Genomic DNA, 13,130 nt, shown 5'->3' with positions numbered 1-13,130 from the left:
TAGATCAGTGGGTGATTATTCACCTTACAAAAGTCTTTGATTTTTAAGGCATCCACCATAGGATTTCTTTTTGAAGTAGAAGTGCTCTCTGGAGCATTAAAGTATGACTCAACTCTCTTTTTTTTTTTTTTTTTTTTTAAACACCAGGGACTCAAACCAAGTGAAATATCAGGTTGGGTCAGGTTGGGTTTGGAGAGCATTTTGATGTTCTGGTTTTGTTCCATTTCAATTGCTTTAGAAAAATTTATAATGTCAGTCACAGCACGAACTGACTCACAGAGGCTTTTGGGAGGAAGTGGGGTATGGAGTGGGGGACCTGTGGTCTGTTCACAGTGCCATAGAAAAGAATAACTCAGGGTTTTCTTTTCTTTCAGACTTGAATCTATTAATGGAATTCCTCCGGCTCTTTTAGCTCATAGTTTTATTTTGGTAAAAACTCTTGACTTACATACAATTTTTCAGAAAACTTCTTTGCTTAAAATGAGGTAAATCTGAAACACAATCTGATCCTTCCACCCCCTGTAAAAGTAGAGGCCAACAAAAAATTCAGTTTTTATAACGATTTTAGGTACACAGTGAGTGCTAATCTTGACCTTTCTCTCTAAACTGAAAAACTCAAATGCCATTAACATTTACCCATAATTCTTAGCTTCAATGTCTCCCATCTTTTGGTAGTTTTTCTCTAAATAATCTTTAATTTCTCTATCTTTTCTTTAAGGGTAAATCAAATTTTCAGTTAATATGTTAGTAAAGGCTTTCCCATTTCTGAGTATATGAAAAAAGTGCATTTTCCCAGTCTCTTTTCAATTCTAAGCCATAGGCTGTCTTAACTCTTTTCTTCCCCACTCCCCCATCTTTTTTAAAAAGGTAATACAATATATGTTTTTGTTCCCAGATCATTTTCATATTAGCTTGTGTCAATTAATCACACCCTATTTTGTATTTTATTGCTTTGATTAAATCTTTGCATTTTCTATTAACCATCATTCCATTATTAATATTATGTATTTCTCTTTTTAAAAAACAATCTTCCAAGATATTATGATCTATGTCTTTATATAGCATCATCAAGAAGTCTTTTTTTTTTTTTTTTTTTTTTGCAGTCCGCGGGCCTCTCACTGCCGTGGCCTCTGCTGTTGCGGAGCACAGGCTCCGGACGTGCAGGCCCAGCGGCCATGGCTCACGGGCCCAGCCGCTCCACGGCATGTGGGATCTTCCCGGACTGGGGCGCGAACCCGTGTCCCCTGCATCGGCTGGCGGACTCTCAACCACTGTGCCACCAGGGAAGCCCCAGAAGTCTTTTGACTAATTTTTACTTTTATCATTCATGTATTGCAAAAAATGATGAAATAACAGCAGCCCCAAGATCCACAGTGACAACCCCAAGTCCTGTCCTCCCCTGTCACAGATCATCCTTGTTTGAACTTGAATGGAGGAAACTGTGAGAGTTCCCACTGAAGAACATGGGTTTTAGAGCCAACAGACCTGGATTTGAGTCCTAGACCTGCTACGTTCTCACCAGGTGATGTTGGGATGTTTACTTAATCTGTCCAAATCCTCAGTTTCTGCATCTTTAACATAGAGATCGTTGAGTTACTGGGATGAGTAAGCATCATCTCTATGGTAACCGTTGAGTGCAGACCCTAATAGAGAGCCTGTCCTGAACACTATTTTTACTGTCATATATTTGTCCTGTGTTTGTGAGAATACGTAAGTCTCAACAAAGAGGACAAAGAGATATTCTCTAGGGGGCACATGAGCAGAGAAGTCTGACTATCTTCGAAATTTCAAAGAGATTTTCAAATCCTCTGCTTCTCCAAAAAGTGCATTTTTTGACACCAACTTACCAAAATGCATGATGTGATGCATAAGACAGCAACATTATGATTACCTCATTTAAAAGCATTAATTCACAGTCAACTTTCAAATAGTGCCCTAGTCTCTACCCTCTCAGAGCTTATAATTTAATGCAGAGTACATCTGATATTATATACACTAACAAGCAAGAGAAAAAACCCACCCAGAACAGCATTGCTTGTGTAGCTGGAGGAAAGTATAGCTCAACATACGTGCTCCTACTAAGTGGTTTGTGGAGGTGGGAGAGGAGCCTAGTATAAACCAAAAAATCCATAGGAAGCTGTGATTCAAAAGAGGAAACAATCTTCTTTATATAAGAAGATCGCCATCAAGTTGTCCTAGTGTGACGGTTGATGGTGCAGGGAAATCACATTACTTTACACCGAATGAAGACTATGTGTATACAGGACCATGGGTTTCAACACAAATTGTTATGCCTTAGAATAAAACCTGAGTGTTTTCTGCATATTTAGTCAGAATCTTCAATTGAAACTACTCAACTTTTGGAAACAAGTAGTAGTATTTAGAATCCAGTTTAACCAATGTACTAATTACTATGCTAGACATTCATAGGTCAAAGTGAAGAGACTTTAAAGTCTCAGACACTGAGCTTTGTTTGTATTTGCTACCACCAGAAACCATAGATATGGTTTCTGAGCCCTTAGTGATTAGGCGTCCAGGCATCTCAGCAATGTGCTGCATTACTCTCTGAACTTACCATAGCCCTTCTCCACCTCAGAACTTCACTCAGAGGGTTTTTTTAAACTCAAATCCTGTTTTATTGTTTAAGGAGAACCCTATTATGCTGCCTTTGAGAAACGGCTTTACTTTTTTGTCCTAAACTAGGTGTTATGAACTCTTACATCTCTATGCTTTTGTCCATACACTTCCATGATTCCTGGATGCCTTTCTCTCCTCTCTGTCTGTTGACACTTATTTATGCTTCATATTTAAAAAATAAATGTGTTCTGGGCTTCCCTGGTGGCGCAGTGGTTGAGAGTCCGCCTGCCGATGCAGGGGACACGGGTTCGTGCCCCGGTCCGGGAAGATCCCACATGCCGTGGAGCGGCTGGGCCCGTGAGCCATGGCCGCTGAGCCTGCGTGTCCAGAGCCTGTGCTCTGCAACGGGAGAGGCTGCAACAGTGAGAGGCCCGCATACCGCAAAATAAATAAATAAATAAATAAATAAATAAATAAATAAAATGTGTTCTTTCAGAAAGCACATTCCATGAGCCCTTCACATTCCCCTAGCTAAGCAAAATCAATAGGTTCCTACTAGGCATTTGTACTATGCTTTTTTTCATACACCTGTCTGACTTATTTATTAAATGTTACTTATGCTGTACTAGTGCCAGTAGGAGCACTTACGAGCAACAGTGGCACCTGAAGCAAAGACCAATAGGAGGGGCAACCCTCAGGGCCAGTGGTAGCAGGGGCTTCATTGAATTTTGACAAAGCCAGGAGGGATTACTACAATGAACTGGCATAGGAGAGGACAAAAATTGTATTTGCAAAATGGTGGCTAACAATTTAGTGAGTGGGTCACCCATAAGACAATTCCTGGATACCAATGAGTAATTTTAGAGGAAATAGAGCCAAAGAAAACCCTTTTGTGAGAATCATTTTGGTCCTATTTTAACCCCCAGAAAACACTGGATGTATTTGTAAACTCATTTTCCCCCTTTAAATTGCAATTCTTGAAGGCAGGGAATTTTTTTTTCCCTCTATGTCTGCTGAGAAAAATCTATATTGAATTACGTCCTTTCAATCAGCTTCTTTGAATATTAGACCATTTAGATTATTACTTTAAAAATGCCTAAGAGTCTTTCATCATAAGAAAAAGATCAATGGTGATTTTCAATTCCTCAAACTTTGAAAAGTGCTTTGGCCTACATGCTGAGCAAACCAGAAGACGAAAACATTTGAGGTTTTACTTCTCTTTCTTCCTGTGCACTGATTAAACTTAATTTCCTATTGTCAGTTTCTTGTCCTTTCTCCCAAAATTACTTTCAGAAAACATAGCTGTTTTTGGCATAGATTTTTGTACACAGAAATTTTCTATTCAGCTCTGAGCATAAGAATCTTTTCATTAAATAATGATAATATCCCTAATTTATATATCACTTTACACTTGCAATACACAGACACATAGTCTCTCAGATGATTCTTAAACCAACCCTCTTGAAATAAGCAGGATAATTATTATTGAATACTTTATCTATGTGGAAGCTGAAATCATTAGAAGCCAGTAAGTCAGAGTTCAAACTAGGTCTTCTGTCTCAGTATTTATATTCTTTCCACTGTGGCAGAAGACATCACATCCTGGTACTTTTCCTCAAACTTTGCTCCAGGAACATCTAGAAAGCACTTGTGAGCTCAGATTTCCTATGTACCACCATCTCTCTCTTTTTTAACCACATCCCTTCAAACTCTGCCCTTTGCAGATTTTGACCTCTGAGTGTCTCTGGACTTACATAATGTATTTAGTCTTCCCAGGGTAACCAAGTAAAATATAGCAAATAAAAGGAACAGCAGAATGGGCAAACATAAATATGTATTAGACTATTAAATCATCTATTCCCAAGAACAATGGTTCACAGAAATTGGAGATGAAAAACACCTATGAGGTCATCTTATCCACCCCCGTGCCAAAGCAGGTTCAAGCCCAGAATACTGACAGCCAAGTTGTCGTTTGGTTTCCAACCCTGCCTTTTGAGGCTCTAGATTGTATCTCCTGCTGGAATCTGCTGGAGGGAAAACAGCAAAGTGATCTCAAAGTTGGAGCACTAACTGGGGTCCCAAGGGCCTTACTGCTCTGTGAGAGGACAGTGTGCCTGTAATTGATCAGTTCTCCCCTAATGGGTGTGGTCCTAATCAGGAATAATTCCCACAGAAACTTGCATAGGTAACTGGCTGAGAATGAAAGTCCAAACTAATAAAGCACACAAGCGCAAATTCTTTTTGAAGTCAGAAGTGACCAATGGGGGGTTCCCTGGTGGCGCAGTGGTTGAGAGTCCGCCTGCCGATGCAGGGGACACGGGTTCGTGCCCCGGTCCGGGAAGATCCCACATGCCGTGGAGCAGCTGGCCCCGTGAGCCATGGCCGCTGAGCCTGCGCATCCGGGGCCTGTGCTCCGCAACGCGAGAGGCCACAACAGTGAGAGGCCTGCGTACCGCAAAAAAAAAAAAAAGAAGTGACCAATGGGAATGCCATAATACACACACACACACACACACACACACACACACAGTTTGGGTGACTAGGAAACATGCCAAAACCAATGCCTTGATTCTTTCCCTGTAATTTCCTAATTAATCTCTGAGGCAAATCAGTCACCTTCAGAGCTAGAGTGCTGACCATTGCTAGAGGTCCCTAAGTAGCCCCTAAAAAAAAATCTTTATTTGAAGAACAGTAACATCCAGAAGCATTCTTTATATAGACCTTCCTTTTTTAAACCTATTCTTATTTGAGAGAAGACTTCATTTTATACTTAAAAAAATGTTACTGAAAGAAAGCAGATACGTGTTTTTAAAGTATAGGGAAAAGAATATTGTGCTGAGAATCTTTAAAAGTGGAATGATAACCAAGTTCTAATCTAATCATTCACCAGCTATGTGACCAGGAGCAAGGTACTTCTTTTTCTCTCCTATGAAAAAAGAGCATAAAACCATATTGCCTCTAAGATGTTTTCTATTTCTAAAACCTACCAAATAGCCCAAAATATCTGTTTATTTTAAGCAAAGCCTGTGGAAAAAAGACTCCCCTTTTTTTCTGTTTTGCCAGAATACCCTCAACCAGATCCAGCAGGAGAACTTGCAATGTTAAGAGAATGAACCTCCATTTTACGCTTTGGTTTTCAGAGCTCAGTTACATTAGTATCTTCTATGGAGAGAGATTTTGGGAAACAAGCTGTAAGTTTAGACAAAAATGGTGCCCCGTATAAGTTTGAATTCCTACATTAGCTTTGGGCAGGAATTAGCTCCAAAGGCAGTGCCCTGTCTCCATCATTCCCCCCTCCCTAGCCTCCATCCCCCTCCCACTTTCTTCCTTTCTTCCCAGGCCCCATTCGGTCCCTCTGTACCATTTCCAGGGAACACTTTTCTCTTTTATACCCCAGGCAGCCTTAAAGAACTCCTAGTCTAAGCTCCTTTCTCACTAGAAAATTAATTGTTTAATTTTGGCCTCAGTAGCAATCTCTATCTTATCTTTGGCCAACATTGTGGGTTTAAATGCAGCTTCATTTGGGGGCTAAGTTGTAAAACTTCCTTCTTACTTGTCTCTCTTCCTTTCCCTTGTCACTTTCTAGGTAATTTTTTTTTTTTTTTCGGTACGCGGGCCTGTCACTGTCATGGCCTCTCCCGTTGCAGAGCACAGGCTCCGGACGCGCAGGCTCAGCGGCCATGGCTCACAGGCCCAGCTGCTCCGCGGCATGTGGGATCTTCCCGGACCGGGGCACAAATCTGTGTCCCCTGCATCGGCAGGCGGACTCTCAACCACTGCGCCACCAGGGAAGCCCTAGATGTCATTTTTTTTATTTTTTATTTTTTCTTTTCCATAGTTGCCCCTCCATGAGTTCATATCAATAAGCACTCAGTAGCACAACAATCTGATGACGTCATCCGGACATGGCATCCCAATGTAAACAAATTCACCCTTAGATCAAAACAACTTCATTTAAACCATGAACAGGTGGATTTGAAATCAGAACAAACCAGTACACAACAATCCACCCTATGACATCAAACCACTCACAGACTAATTAATCCCAAGGTCCCAAGGCTCCACACAAATCTAAGTTCATAAAAATATCAACCCACCCTGTGAGCCTACATTGCTTACAATCTAATCTTCCCTTAATTTCTCACAGTATTGTTACTGCAAACTTTGTGGAATAAATTCTTAATATTATAAGCAAAAATATAACAAGGAATTCTTTAATATGGTGCCAGATCCAATCACCAAAACGTCAAAAATTAAGTCTCTTAAGCCACTCCGTTAAGCTTCCTTGACAATTGTGTTTCCTTGTAAACGGCGTTTTTATAAAACTCTAGGAGGTACCATCTCGCCTAGCACCAGCAAGCATGGGTTTGATTGCTGTAACATTAGCATTCAAGGCTGTCATTATTTTAGGGAATGCATGTTTTTGTTTTCTTTTAAATTCCTGCGAAGTTATTTATACTTTGTTAATCTCATCTTCCAGGTGTTGTTTTAATTGTCTTAAATTTTCTAATGTACAATTTACATTTATTAGATTAATTTTAGGAGGTCAATGTAAAATATTTCTCCAGTTATTTTAATGGTTCCTCCATCTTCTATTGACCTCACATAATATCTTTTTCCTTCTATTGTTACATTCATTACCTGTTCTAGTTTTACGCATCCCATCATGTGTGTTCCTTATTTTCCCCTTGGCTCCAAGAGATTAGGATAAATCTTGGCTTAGAGGATGTCATCACGATCCAGTTTCCCATATTATATATAACCGGTTGATGTGACATCAAGGCCATCATCATGGGTACTTGTACCACAGGTATATCCAAAGGTCTAGCAGTGATAACGGTATTTTGGTTCCATTCCACCAACATATCCTTATGAACATGTTTTCCTTCTATCATAAGGGGCCTTTTCTGTGGCCTATAATAATTGACAATCAACCTTTAAAAAAAATCTTTATATCGTTTTTAAGGACCTCTTTACTTTTAGAATTATCCCCAACTGCTTTCTTCAGAATATCTAGTGCCCTATCAGTTTCTCTTTGAAAATCATTTATGTTTTGCACTATGCTGATATTTCTATCGATCTGTGGGTCCAATGATGATAAAGTTTCCATTGCATGTGTGTTAAATTGCGATTGTTTATTTTCAAAATTTTTGAAGTCCAAATTCATTTGATCAATTTGAAATTGTGAAAAGGCTGCTGCCATTGTGACTCTAATTAGTTTTCTCACAAGCCCAACAGGAACTGTAGGGGTTTTCTTACCTTTAATGAGTCAATCTTTAGCATAGGTTGTAGGTTAGGCATACAGTTAGGCGAACAAAACTGAGCACAAATAGGGCATCTATATCTGGCCTTAAGATCCTGTGTGTTGAATTATAGAGCATATGCTACTGTAGTGGGCTCTACTATTATACAGTGAGAGGTTTAATGAGCGTAGGTTCCCATATTCAGGGAGTGAAGACATTAGGAGTGAGATAGAAGGCCAGGGTGGTGCACCATGGATAATGATAAGTATTATGTTGATAGATGAAGTTTCCAATGTATCCTCTATATACATTACATGGTTTTCCTTTTTCTTGAAGTCAAGGCATAGTGTCCATGGATTACCGTTAACTTTCTAATGGGTTGATATGGGTTATATAAAGTAAGTTGTGGGTATTGTAAGTGATCTAATGTGGGTTATGAATGTTCAGTGGTAGAGTAGCCCATGAATTATCGTGAGGGAGTGCTGTAACTATATCTATTCCTAAGACATCCTCATTGTTCATGACTGTAGCATGATACTTAGAATTCCAAATGGTAAATTCTTGTTGGTGTGAACTTCATGTTGCTTACAAGTTGTCCCACATATTTGATCTCAGTATTTTACTTTGAACCCTAAGTTTCCACCAGTCATCTATACACTCCTTTTGTGTTCTGTTCCGTAAGTTATTATTTTAGACCAGTTAGCAATCTTTGAGATGTCGTTAGTATAACGTATATTTTTTGCATTGAAAACTCAAGGCTCCTGTTCCCCATATGGTTGTATTTACGTATGAGTTGCATTTTGTGCATCCCAGTGCATATATTGGTTCTGTAAAACTGGTTCATCACTACTAGAACAGCCTGTGGCCTATATTCACAATATCTATACACCACATCATATGTTCAAAGTAGAGTAAATCATTTTGGGCATGGGCCACCATAACGTTTGGTTCATGGTTATGTTATCTGGTGCTTCACTACACGGAGCTTTAGTATAATTTAATAAGTTGAAGCTTAGATTATAATCTGGTGATGGCACTGTTGTATTGATGTGTTTTGTTATAGCACCAAACTAACAGTTTGTATCTGTTTAATATGGGTATGAATGGTCCTATACTCTCAGGCCCAGAGGAAACATTAAGTATAGATTCTGTTTACACTGAAGATGGGCATATAGCTACTTATTCAATTTTACCTGACCATGCCTCACTCCATAGTTGCTCCTCCGTAAGTTCATACCAATAAGCACTCAGTAGCATGACAATTTGATGACATCATCCTGACATGGTGTCCCCACTGTAAACAAATTCACCCTTAGATCAAAACAGCTTCACGGGTTGTTTGGCCTGAGGCGACCCAAGACTGGAACCTACCCGGGCTCTTTGGTGGGGCTAATGGCAGACTCTGGGAGGGCTCACGCCAAGGAGTACTTCCCAGAACTTCTGCTTCCAGTGTCCTTGTCCTCACGGTGAGCCACAGCTGCCCCCTGCCTCTGCAGGAGACCCTCCAACACTAGCAGTGTTCTTATATACATTTGACAAAGCCAAACAATGTATTGGCACAATGACCATCGAAATTGATTTCCTGCAGAAAAAAAGTATCGACTCTAACCCTTATGATACTGACAAGATGGCCGCAGAATTTATTCAGCAGTTCAACAACCAGGCATTCTCAGTGGGACAACAGCTTGTGTTTAGCTTCAATGAAAAGCTTTTTGGCTTACTGGTAAAAGACATTGAAGCCATGGATCCTAGCATCCTGAAGGGAGAGCCTGCGACAGGTAAAAGACAAAAGATTGAAGTAGGACTGGTTGTTGGAAACAGTCAAGTTGCATTTGAAAAAGCAGAAAATTCATCACTCAATCTTATTGGCAAAGCTAAAACCAAGGAAAATCGCCAGTCTATTATCAATCCTGACTGGAACTTTGAAAAAATGGGAATAGGAGGTCTGGACAAGGAATTCTCAGATATTTTTCGACGAGCGTTTGCTTCCCGGGTATTTCCTCCAGAGATTGTGGAGCAGATGGGTTGCAAACATGTTAAAGGCATCCTGTTATATGGGCCTCCAGGTTGTGGTAAGACTCTCTTGGCTCGACAGATTGGCAAGATGTTGAATGCAAGAGAGCCTAAAGTGGTCAATGGGCCGGAAATCCTCAACAAATATGTGGGAGAATCAGAGGCTAACATTCGTAAACTCTTTGCTGATGCTGAAGAGGAGCAAAGGAGGCTTGGTGCTAACAGTGGTTTGCACATCATCATCTTTGATGAAATTGATGCCATCTGCAAACAGAGAGGGAGCATGGCTGGTAGCACAGGAGTTCATGACACTGTCGTCAACCAGTTGCTGTCCAAAATTGATGGGGTAGAGCAACTAAACAACATCTTAGTCATTGGAATGACCAACAGACCAGATCTCATAGATGAGGCTCTCCTTCGACCTGGAAGACTGGAAGTTAAAATGGAGATAGGCTTACCAGATGAGAAAGGCCGACTCCAGATCCTTCACATCCACACAGCAAGGATGAGAGGGCATCAGTTGCTCTCTGCTGATGTAGACATAAAAGAACTGGCCGTAGAGACCAAGAACTTCAGCGGTGCTGAGCTCGAGGGTCTGGTGCGAGCAGCGCAGTCCACTGCTATGAACAGACACATAAAGGCCAGTACTAAAGTGGAAGTGGACATGGAGAAAGCAGAGAGTCTGCAGGTGACAAGAGGAGACTTCCTTGCTTCTTTGGAGAATGATATCAAACCAGCATTTGGCACAAACCAAGAGGATTATGCAAGTTACATTATGAATGGTATCATCAAATGGGGTGATCCAGTTACTCGAGTCCTAGAAGATGGGGAGCTGCTGGTCCAACAGACTAAAAACAGTGACCGCACACCATTGGTTAGCGTCCTTCTGGAAGGTCCTCCTCACAGTGGGAAGACTGCTTTGGCTGCAAAGATCGCAGAGGAATCCAACTTCCCCTTCATCAAGATCTGTTCTCCTGATAAGATGATTGGCTTTTCTGAGACAGCCAAGTGTCAGGCCATGAAGAAGATCTTTGATGATGCATATAAATCCCAGCTCAGTTGTGTGGTTGTGGATGACATTGAGAGACTGCTTGATTATGTCCCTATTGGCCCTCGATTTTCTAATCTGGTATTACAGGCTCTTCTTGTGTTCCTGAAAAAGGCGCCTCCTCAGGGCCGCAAGCTTCTTATCATTGGGACCACGAGCCGCAAAGATGTCCTTCAGGAGATGGAAATGCTTAACGCCTTCAGCACCACCATCCATGTGCCCAGCATTGCCACAGGAGAGCAGCTGCTAGAGGCTTTGGAGCTGTTGGGCAACTTCAGGGATAAAGAACGCACCACAATTGCACAGCAAGTCAAAGGGAAGAAGGTGTGGATAGGAATCAAGAAGTTACTAATGTTGATCGAGATGTCCCTACAGGTGGATCCTGAATACCGTGTGAGAAAATTCTTGGCCCTCTTGAGAGAAGAAGGAGCTAGCCCCCTCGACTTTGAAAATGAACTATTTTCAGATACAAAGTGACCAAGGAAAGGGACCAAGGTGAAGGTGGCCTGGGATCTTCACTCGACTTACTCAGGATACTGGACAAAGTGAAATGTTCCCTACCTTCAACACGTGCTCGCTCTGCATGATTAGTGCAGTGAAACTCGCTTCCTTGTGCTTATTGAGATACCCAGTTTTGTGGAAGGTATAGATTTGCTTTAGAATATGCTGTGCTCACCTTTCCGTGCAAGCCGATTCCTTCTTGCTCAGTCTTTAAACGTGGGAAACATACTGTGCTTGTGAACACTACACATTCTAAGCTCCCTACCACCACCGTCAGCCAAAAACTCTCAATAAACTCAACGATGTTGCAACACAGCAGTTCACGGAGTAGAAGGAAGACTTTCTACATGTAAACCAGGAGCAGTGAATAGAGGTATGGGTTCAAAGGGATTATTTTGTAACTTCCTTGTGCTAACACTAAAGGTAATTGGATATACGGTTAAAGGTTCTCCCGGAAGCCTGGTTATCTTTGCCTAAAGAAACAGGGCTTTGAATTTCTAAGATGCTGTTCTCAGTCATTTTCAGAGATGTTTCCAAGTTGCAGTCAGGCGATCTTTCTTAACAGAAAGTCAGATTATTACCATGTTGGCTGTGACACCCCCTTAATATAAGTAATTTGCTCTGTGGCAAGAGATATGCTAATCATTACCATTTGGTAGATGTTGTTAACAGCTTGTGAGAGATGTGTATGGAAAAAGCACACACCCCTAAACAGAAAGACGTCATGAAAGTAACTTAAAACCCTCTCAGCACTCATTAGTGTCCAACTCTGAATGGGTCAGTCCCTTAGTCTAATATTAAAGGCTTATCTAGTATCACCACTTTTCCTTTTTCCTTAGCTTAATGACTTACTTAGAATGTATCCTTCCTTTAAATTATCTGTACTACCTAGCATAAATAAAACACTATTTTCCAGAAAAAATAAATCACTTTCTAGTCCTCTCCCCTCAGTCTTTTAACATCCATTCCAATACACTGAAGACGTTTCCTTTCCCCACTATGCACTTCTTCCAAAGAGAAGGAGGACAGTGGTGTAAGCCGAGTTTGAAGACATTTGATCAGGTCGTCATGTTTGGTGAGGAGACTTGTGGAACATGCCACTCTCTCTCCGTTGCTGCTTAAACTTCTAGGACAAGCAATCAGGAGCCACCTGAAGGTACCTAAGACCACCTGTAAGGCTTGTCACACATCAGGTACTTGGGTGTAGCTATGTCATCTGTCCCCATGGTAGAAGGTAAATTATCTCTAGGTCTTGCTCTCTGTATATTTTCGGTAGACTTGTATGTCACAACTACTTTCTTTTGGGTTTTCATCCCTAGCTTATTTTGTGGCTGTTTTGTTGTGTTTTTTTTAGGTGGATTGTATTGTGAAATTCTGTGATTGCTGGTGGCCAATATCCTGGATTCCCTTATCTGTTTTAGATCTTGCCTCTTTTTTCTCTTCCCATGAAAGCAGCACACATTGTATTAACTTATGTGTCTTGTTAAATAAGGTTAATGTCTTTGTGTTTTGTCCAAAACTATATTGAAAAAATATAAATATTGTTTAATGCAAATGAAGGAATGCAATAAAGAGTACATATACTTGAAAAAAAAAAAAACAGCTTCACTTAAACTATAAACAAGTGGATTTGAAATCATAACAAATCAAAACAGCATGTGCACACACGCACGCTCGCGCACGCACACACACACACACCAGTTGGGCATGGTCTACTTGCTTTCCAAAGGGTGGTCCCTGGACAAGAA

At 40.8% G+C, this 13,130-nt stretch overlaps 1 pseudogene across 1 annotated transcript; it reads left to right on the top strand.

Annotated features, from left to right (window-relative positions):
• The first annotated feature begins 9,335 nt into the window (after positions 1–9,335).
• LOC113632325 (vesicle-fusing ATPase pseudogene) lies at positions 9,336–12,915 on the top strand (annotated as a pseudogene). The gene has a single exon (XR_003437761.1). The product of XR_003437761.1 is annotated as a vesicle-fusing ATPase pseudogene (transcript).
• The last annotated feature ends 215 nt before the right edge of the window (positions 12,916–13,130 follow it).

The sequence above is a fragment of the Aethalodelphis obliquidens genome, unplaced genomic scaffold (genome assembly GCF_003676395.1).
Source record: "Aethalodelphis obliquidens isolate GAN/ISIS:26980383/991018 unplaced genomic scaffold, ASM367639v1 scaffold36, whole genome shotgun sequence".
Classification (NCBI taxonomy): domain Eukaryota; kingdom Metazoa; phylum Chordata; class Mammalia; order Artiodactyla; family Delphinidae; genus Aethalodelphis; species Aethalodelphis obliquidens.
Note: the sequence above shows the minus strand (reverse complement) of the source record. Positions and strands in the feature narration are given on the sequence as shown.